General features: G+C 37.7%; 1 long non-coding RNA gene across 1 annotated transcript in view; it reads left to right on the top strand.

The window, feature by feature from the left end:
• LOC138019249 (uncharacterized) overlaps positions 1-547 on the top strand; it is a 2,675-nt gene extending 2,128 nt beyond the window's left edge. Inside the window, exon 2 of the long non-coding RNA XR_011126120.1 lies at positions 1-547. This exon is cut by the window's left edge and continues 711 nt beyond it. This is a non-coding gene — a long non-coding RNA (uncharacterized lncRNA).
• Positions 548-10,000: the final 9,453 nt, after the last annotated feature.

Raw genomic sequence — 10,000 nt, forward strand, 5'->3', positions numbered from 1 at the left:
ATATTAATTTTGTGGAATGCCCCTTTTAGGGATGTTTCCTAGTTGTCTATGCTCTAAAGATTTTGTTCAAACCCATCAAGTACAATGTAGCATGCATGTGTGAAATGTCTCAAGTTTAGATCAGTTTTGCAATATGCACTGTGTTGTCTGAACTGATCCTTGTAAAATTTTTGTAGTTTCTTGTCAATTGTTAAATATGGAAAAAAGGATTTACTTTCTGAAAGAAAAATAACATTAATGACGTCTCTTGATCAGGTTAGGATCTGATGAATTTTTATTTTAAAAGGCAAGCAAATCAAGGGGCAAATTAATTTTCTCTGAGCTGTTTAATGTCAGTAAGTGGGCTTTCCAGGATGAAGCACTTTTTTGCCTGCTCTCTGTGTATCATACAGTGTATAATCTTTTCACCGATTTATCTCAGTTTCTGTTGGGGCTGGCTTTCATCGCTCTTCTATAAATTTAACAAAAAATGCTGTGTAAAGAGCGAAAGATGTATTTTGCTTTCATGATAATTATAAATTCGTTTTAAAATTTGGAGAAACGTGGAGCTCAATTTGCCTGAGTTCTTGTATCTTTGCATACTCCATTTTAATATCGCTTTCAGCATGCTTGCCAAAATATCTTTTGTAAGCGTGTCACCATTCACCACCCGGTCTATAATTCACCAGTTGTCTTCCTTTATTGTTCAGAGTATTATAGAGAGTATCTGGAACGTCATAAGGTTTTTCAATGTCTCTTTACCGACACAGACAAAGAGGCATTGTCCTGTATCGCAACCACTCGACGAACTAGTCTCCACCGATAAGTTCGAAGCTCTCACCAATTCCACCGGCCGAACATCGCCAAAACAGGGTTTAAGGGAATTTCTGGTCCTCCCAGAAAACCAACAACTTGCAAAAACCGTTCGAGAAACTTGCGACAAAAGCCAACACTGTCAAAAAAGTAAGCATTGCAGCGCTCGTTAACTCCATTCACCGTATAGTCACACGAAAGGTGCATTTACCGCGCGAAAACAATTTTTACACAATTTGTACACCCCTTCAATTTTTGAAAAAACATCAAAACTCGTCAAAAATTGTGACAAAATCCTTATCTTTCAAACAGCGACCTTATTTTTTTGATTTAATCAACGGCTGTCATTTTCCGGCGAACAGATAGTCTTTTTGAATGAGCGCGCCCTTGAGCCTGCGTTTCGTGCCGCGGATCAGTGACTTGCGCAGTCGTTTTTCAGCTCTGTCTCTCGGGCCATTCTCGTTCCCAGAGCTGCGATCCTCTTGGCCAGCGCCTCGGTTGAGCTCTGGCCGGTTCCAATCCGTTCTCGCCACTGATTGGTCAGATGGGAACACAATAAAAATGATAACCGGAAGAAATCGGAAGAGAATGGCCGAAGGGATTCTATTTTCTGTTTGCCGTACTTGCAACAGATATATTATTAGTAACAACCATCCTTTGGATTTATTTGGTTAAAAGACAATTAGGGAAGGAATCGTACGGGATTGAGAAGAGTTTTCTGGTTTGAAAATCTCTGTCGACGATGGTTTATTACCATCGCGAATATGTAGATCTTGCTACGTTACGGTCACAACATTTCAGGAGTTTATAAAGACGGTCGTTCATTCGAAAGCTCAGCACGAGTCGGTTATCCGATCTAAAAGAAGGAAGTCTGTGCAGCAGAGCCCGTCCTTCACCAGGTGTGGGACGCGAGAAAAAAAGGAGCAAGGTCAGCTGGTTATATGTTACGCAGGATTTTTGACTAAGCTCGATCGATTCATGTGTTTACGGTGTAATTATTGTTCATGTGTTTAACAACGCAAAGCCTTGACTCCTTTTGAATATGTCCGTGGTGAGGAAGAAAAGATTAAGCCAACAGCTAACCCGGTTATCGCGTACTTTTTTGTTACATTCTCTTATTGCAATAATGAAATTTGTACGTATATTTTCTTTGTGTAATATCGTATTAAAGTTGGAACTTGATTCCTTCCATGTCCAGTTTGCATTAGTTATAAGAAAATCATACAACTAAGGTTGATACAAAAGGCTTCAGTTGAGAGCAACCCTGATGAAAAGGGACTACAGCCCCTGATGAAAAATGGGGATAAAGGGGGGATGGGGGCTATCCAAAAAATGGATAAATTCCTGTCAAGTTCAATCTCAAGTGATCTTGACAACCTTCATCGTCTGGATAGTTTCTTATCCAGAGGAGAACTTGAAGGATTCTCCTGCTGGTACACAGCTACTGAAAAACAACTTTTGGGTTCTCATTTTCAGAGGACCCCGTTACATGCTAAATTGTCTCCATGTTACATTGATTGCATATAGTGTCACGGTTAACAGGAAAATTTGGTTTTATGACATATTTTCATAAAGGTGGAATTACCACCATGATTGATTTGGAAAGCTGACGTTCCGAGTGTTAGCCCATCGTCAGAGCGAATGTTTAGTCAGCTAAAAAGAGATCAACATAATTCAGACTGTCCCTGTTTGCACCATAAAAGAGAAGCCCCACATGCATTTTGGACTATTTTGCCAGATGCACCCAACAGGCAAAGGCTTGGTTGAATCTGCTTCAATGGCTATTGCTTAATAGAAAACTGCCTTCCCGAAGTGCTTCTCTTGAGATAAAGCAACCGATCAAAAAGTTATATTTTGTTGTGTTATTTAAGCAGTAGAGGACGTTGTCCATGTTTACATAGCTTCATCTAAATGCCAAGAGCAGTTGAGAGAATTCTTGACAGTTAAGCAAACCCGAGACACAGTCGAGGGTTTGCATAACATACACACCCATATTTCCAACCAGCCAATCAAAAGGTGCATCTGACAACACATAACCAATCAAAATTCATGTGATGTCATAGCTGTGTTTACATACTCTCATCTAAACACAGCTATTGACCGATATTAATGGAGTGCGTTTACTATCCTAATTATTTTATAATTTAGAATGTGCAATGATATTTACACACAAAATACAGTGTGCCTGTTATTGGCAATAATAATAAAATTATGATAACTCTTAGAACAACAAAGTTAGTCATTTATCTTATTACTTTCAATAATTTGCTCAAACCAACAAACTGAAGATGAAGACCATGAATAATAATTTATTTGTGATCAATCATTGTTAAAATTCACATTAAAAATATTAATGGTATTTTGCATCATTTGTTAACTGAATAAAACAGTGAATATATCAAACAACTGTCAACAATGATGAATAGTGGAGCAAAACCTCAGCAGATTTTGAAAAATTGTGATGGAAGACATGGTTTTTGGAGATGCAATTAAGGCAGTTACCCTTAAGGATATCAACGACCAGTGCAAGAAGCTGTGCAAAAAGAGAGATATAGTTCCTCAGTTTTCCTAGTGCCAAGATGTAAGAACAAGGTGTCCAATGATATATATTTTCTAAAAATATGTAAACACATTAATATTTTTGTGAAATTCAGGCAACTTAAATGACTTCATCCTGCATGTAGTTACATTTTGATCAAGATTTGTCCCCCAACATCATTATTTTTCATCAGTAGGTTTAAAATACAAAGGAAATTATTGGGAATCAAACAATAATTATTTAGGTTGGATTCATTTTAACTGAAATTTAACTTTGAAGTTCAACAGTTACAGAGTAAATTAACTACTGGGTGCAAATATACAGATTTGATCCAGTCAGTCAGGGAGCAGGGGTTGCGCAGTGGTAAGAGCACTCGCCTCCCACCAATGTGGTCTGGATTCAATTCCCAAACTCAGCGTCATATGTGGGTTGAGTTTGTTGGTTCTCTTCTATATTGCGAAAGGTTTTTCTCCGGGTACTCCGGTTTTACCACATCCACAAAAAACATATTTGATTTGAGTTAATTTCATTCGTTTCCCCAATTAGTTCTGTAGTGCTAAATCCATTGACACTTAAATAAAGTAGTGTTCATTATGATTATTACAAGTTGATAAACAAAGTATACATAATTCCTAGGCAACAGACAAAATTGATAACATTAGGACCATTAGGCAGGCTTTTAGCTGCAAAACATAAGAAAATAATTTATTACCACTATATGTGATCATTTATTTTCAGTAATAAATGCTAATTTCAAGGTTGTTTACTTACGCATTATAATATTATTGTCTCTACTTCAATGGAGCTTAGAACATTTCACATGCGAAAGTATTATCACTCGGATGTATTTAACACGTACAGCATTTAATTCAGTGCAACTTGATCCCTGTCGTCAGCTCCTGTCAACCGAACCCTCTTTTAAAATTCAGTCCTCCCTCTCTCATCTTAAAAATTTGATCGTGTATTTGAGATATTTAACGGCGAAATGACAAGCACAGATAGCTTCAAACCCTCGTACTTCTTTCCTTTCAATGTGATGTCGCTTAAATCTAGAATTTCCATTCCATGATTCAACGCCTCGTGTAAGAGACTTGGCTTGGTCCGCCATTTTGAAAAAGAATCGAGACTGCGCAGAACGATCGGAAGTCCGTGAATCGGTTCGTGAATCGCGGACTGTTAAATTGGAACCAATCTCGTACCCAGAGTCCACGGGCTTTTTGGCCAGCGGGTGAGCGCCCGGAGAGACTCTGGGATAATCGATTTGAGCTATATTTTTGATTGGCCGCTTGCGTAACAATGGCAGTCCGACAGGAAGTCGGTAAGTAATTCGGAAGCCCCAGAATTTGGAGGGAGATTCAAAATCTAAAACAAGTTTCAGTGCTGATTGATTTTTTCTACCTCAAAAATATATAAATCACAAAAATAATTAAACGACGAGGTTTGCATTATGTCATATACCGCACGGGAATTTTCCCACGCTGCTAAAACTGCTAAAAAGTGATTACTGTTGCTGTTGCAAAAGTACCGTGGGAAAACATTACATCAGTCTCTTTGAGGAGAAATCCGTGGAATAAGGTCTTGTCGAAGCCATTCAGAATTACGGAAACATCAACTTGTAGAAGAGGAGGACATTTGTGTCGTTTCCACAAAAAAAAAATTGTCGATCGTGTTGCTTGCACGATGGAATTCTCATTGCATTCTGTACGGTGGAATGTACGCTGAAACACCAAAAATACACTCACCGAAAGCGTCAGAGGTTTCATCTTTACTTGTTCTTACAGCAAGCCAATGATCATTTCTCCATGCCAGTTTCTTTGTGTGTAAGGCTAAAATTCTTGTTTCTCAAACACTTTCAACCCGCCATTTCTACTGTTAACGGTTTTCTCTTTTCTGCTTCCGTTTAAACTCAACCATACGTCACAAGACCGGAACCCAAGTTTTCTGGGAAAATGGAGTCGATTATCCCGACAGGTCTCAAAAACCACTGCGCATGCTCACTTATTTCCCGCCATCAATGTTTCAAAATGGCGGACGACAAATGAGATTTTCCCACGTACTTTAACCTCTCACCAGGCCGCTCGTACATTTGTTCAAATTTTAATAATCGGTTGAGTTGCGCCTTCGACATTTCTAGTTTACCTCTGTACGAAGTTTAGAGAGATCGGCGGTTGTTATCCAAAAGATATTGTCCCTTATCTGGTTCCTTCTCGTGTAAATGTTCGCTGCTAGTGGAAGATGAACCGGACTCTGTTTTTCTCGTTTGTTAAAGCTGCCCATGGTTTGTTAAGCTTGAGATGTGGACTACGTTTACGTTGTTTTTTCCACAAGAAAATGTCAAAAATGACTTTTTTTTCGTTCCAATGGTCTTGAGAAAGCACTTCCTAAAGGTGTTGTTGTGGATTTAAACCGAAAGGAGCGACTGCATGAAGTTCATATAATGGCGAGAGTGACGAGACTAAGTCGGATGGTGTGCAAAAGATGACTTCGCAAACTAATTTGTGAGTAATAATTTACAATTTTGTTTTTCCGCTTAGCGTTCGTCTAGCTTTATATCTCCATCATGATTGTATAAATTTCACGTTAAGAAATGCTTTAATATCGCGACGGTCCATTTATCTTTGTACGCTGCTCTCTTTTGATGTGAAAATAAACTGGATTCGTCTTAATCATTTATATTCCCTTTTCTGGTGAATGTCTAAGTTATTGTACTTCTTAGCAGTCACAACTCAACGATCCTTGCGTTCAAGTAGTTACCAAGTTATGGATTTGCAATTAATTTGAGTTTAAAATCAAAATCAAAATCCATGTTAGTTAAAATAATGTTTGGAAGAACAGAAGTGTAGGTACAGATGTATATAGATCTCTATAGATTCAGGTTCGTGACTGTTTTGCAAATTTTTTTTTTTTTTTAGACTGTTGTTTTCTGGAAGCATTAATGATGTAATTTTGGTTTTTAGGGGACTGTCATGTGTTGTTGGATAAGGAATCTGTTTTGAGTCAAGTATGGTTGACAGTGGATAGTTTTTCCTGAAAACGCTGAAAGGAAGCATTATTGCCTTGGACTTTTTTTGGTTACACCCCACATGTTTGTTCTTTTCTTAGATGGCAAAATTTATTAATATATTATGTGATTTGGAGCTGCAGCTAGAAACTGTGTCCCATGCATAAGGTATCATTGGGTTTGATGGTAGTAAAATAATTTTGGTAAAAAATATGTTTAGAGTTTTTATCATAACTTCTCATCTTGGTCCTGATGGACTTCAAACATGCTCTACCATTTTGCACAAGGAACTTGTCAATCAACCGTTACCTTTTGGTGTATTTGCAATAAGATCTTTGGATAGCAATTGATTTATTTTTCTTATCCCTTATGTGTAGATATTCTATGTCTGTCACATAGTTAGTTTTAAGCTTTTATTTCCTGTAGTGTATCTTTATTATAATTAGCACATGCCACCACAAGCATGTATTATTACTTTAATATTGATTGTGTTTGAATAAAGGATATTGTTGTCTTGTCTTGTAGATAAGGCAAAACAGCCTCAGTTGTATTTGCATTATTATTTCTGAGTGTTACTTTTAAAGGGCAAACCATTAAAAAATGCACATAGTTTGCAGGAGTCCAGGAAAATTATTCCAAATATTCATTGATTTGAAGTTCCTGAAGCAGGTAAATCTTGAAGAGTTTACGTAACAATATTTGGAATATACAACATTTCTATTTTGGAATGTTTAAGTCCACAGACTTTATTTTCTTTATGTTGAGAAGTACTGTAAGAGCTGTCAGGTAACTCAGATGGAAATTTGACAGACCTTAGCTGTAATTCAAATTATTAGTACAGTTTTGGTCGTTAGTGGAACATAATATTTTATTGGGACATTTTTTAGTGAGTGATTAACCCATTGACTCCTGGGGATTCCCCATTGACAAGTAAAATCGTCTGGTGTTAGACAAAGTAAAATGCAAAGTATGGCCGGTTTAGGGGTGAAAGGGTTAAAGTGCTATTGTTAGTTTGACTTTCTTTTTCTTCATTTGAACCAAAACAAGTGATTAATCATCACCTCCACCATGCTTTGCTTGGCACTGCTTTGGCTTTTAGAACAAAGTATCAAAGTTGAAGCTGGTGGCTCAAGAAGTAAACTATAAAGACTATAATGGTATTTGAGTACATATTGTAGAACAAATTTGCCTATATCATTAAAGTCATTAAATCAATGGGAATCCAAACATGAGGATGCAGTTTGCTCAGGAGGTAACAGAACTCTGTTTTGTGGACGTAGGCTAAAGAAATCTGACCCCTTAGAGGAACCAGTTCTAAAGTGACAAATGACTGGCAAATAACTTTTACTTATGCATTATTCATAAGTAAAAGTTATTTGCTCATGTACCAAATTGTCTTACAGTTCCAGTCATTTTTCAGATTGATAGCCATAAATGTACTGCAGCAACTCCGCCAGCTGTTTGGTCTCAGCATCATAAGCAGTACAAATCCACATTTTTTTCTCCAAAAAGGAACAAAAAGAACCCCTGTCATTTTCGTAAGGGAGCCCCCCTTGGGGCAGTTTGTTTACTTTACCACCATTGTTTAATACTATCCAGGGACTAAATCAAGAATGGAAATATATTACAGTTTGAAAAAATATGCCACTTTTTTTACTTCTTACACTTGCTGCATTCAACTTTAATTTATTCATCCTTGGAAATGGTAGGAATGATTAGTATTCTTTAAAGCAATAATTGCTAAAAATTCATTGCACCTGATGTTGAAATATTTTTTCCATATGGAAAGGTAACAGCAGTTATTTCTGTGAAAGTCTTCTCCAGAAAACTCCAACATGGGATTACACCCCTTTCAAATGTAGCTTTGTATGCTTTTGCTCGATGGCTTTGAACAATTATTACATAAATATGAAGTTATTGAGTTTTTTAAAAGTTAAGTCTAATGGAAGGGGATTTAAATTATTGAAACCACTGTGTTGCAACCAGAGTCCACAAAGAGAGGTTAAATAATCTATTGCACTGGAAGTATTTAGTAGGCCAGCATGAAATTTGTTTTGGATAATAGCACTGAATCACCTTCAACAAGTTTTCTAAACTTTGAAGATACCTAATTTTATATCCTCCTGCTGTTTTATTGCTGGAAGATAAAACCAATTCTTGATTAATTATTTTTGTTGTCACATTAACCCACTACAATGTGTTGAAAGTGTATTATTAGCTGTAGTAATATTTTGTAACAGTAAAATCCCTCCTGCTAGTGAGCTGGATTTCTGAATCAAATTTTCAACTTGGAATACCGGTATTGTTGTTTTGGCTGTTCAGAGTTAACCTAGTCTATGTTTATTTCTATAATTTGGAGGGAAGCAAACGATTGGCATTTGCTTGAAATGACTAAAGCAAAATATAATTGCAACTAAAAGGTTTCCTTCTAGTGTATTCAATATGAGGTGCTTATATGGCATGTTATGTATGACATTGGTGCTAAATTCACTTTAAAATTTATCTTTAAACGACTGAAATACATTTCTAACTTTTCAGGGACGTCATGCATTTCTTTTTTTTCCTCCGTCTTAATAAATTTGCCTCCATGGACCACTTGAATGGCCATTTTAACAACTTAATTTTGAAGAAAAATGCAAAAAATCTTAACATTTTCTGTTAGATGCGGGCCCCCGCGGAAACAGTGTGCAAATATTTAGTCGAAAGAGAAACCATTTGGAAATTTAGTGATATATTTTTTGCTCCACTTTTTAAAAGATAAACGCATGAATTGAAATCAAGATGGTTCATTCATTAGCCGGTAAGCTCCACAAACAAATTTCCACTCAAACACTGTCACAGCAACCTGGACTCGCGTTGACCTTGAAATTGTTAAAGGCTGAATTTCCCTCGTAGCACTGTTGGCTAAGAAGTACGGTGGCCCACAACTAAAAAGATAATCTCGCTGGCATAAAAACGCACTATGCAGTCAAAACATTCGTCCGTTTTACTGGCCTGAAAAAGGTCTTTTTTTTTATCGACGGAGATCGGATAAACACCCGATGGCAGCCATGTTTTTCGCCAGTGAACAATAAATAAGTCAGTGGTTACCGTCTTGCGCACGCGTCCTTGAAAGGCAACCTTAGCCAATCAGCGGTTTTTGAGACCTGTCGATTATCCCAGAGTCTCTCCGGGCGCTCACCCGCTGGCCAAAAAGCCCGAGGACTCTGGGTACGAGATTGAATTGGAACCGGCCAGAGCTCTCGATCCGAGGCGCTGGCCAAGAGGATCGCAGCTCTGGGAACGAGAATGGTCTCGGGCTCGCAAAGAAAAACGCTGGTCTCGCCGTCTCGCAAAGTCTCGCATTTACCATTCACCACCCCTTCTTGTGCGCAAAAGCAACTCCGTCCAAGTAGAAAGCAATTTTATGAGTCCATAACTCCTTGTCATACTCTTCTCTCACCTTTTTGGCAAATGCAACGCGTAAGCTCTTGTCATTGTTAGTAAGCAGCCCTTTTTTCCGGGCTTGGAGATAAAAGACTAAAGTACCCAGTGCGAACTAAGACATCACTTTCCGAGATGTTTGCCTCATTCATGAGTCGCTTGGCAGTAAAGTTACCTTCTGTACGCCTCAGTTTGAGAAGAGCCCTTATAAGGAGTCTCTCTTCTCTGGATGACAAATTTCTTGG

The sequence above is a fragment of the Montipora capricornis genome, chromosome 10 (assembly GCF_036669925.1).
Source record: "Montipora capricornis isolate CH-2021 chromosome 10, ASM3666992v2, whole genome shotgun sequence".
NCBI classification, from domain to species: Eukaryota; Metazoa; Cnidaria; class Anthozoa; order Scleractinia; family Acroporidae; genus Montipora; species Montipora capricornis.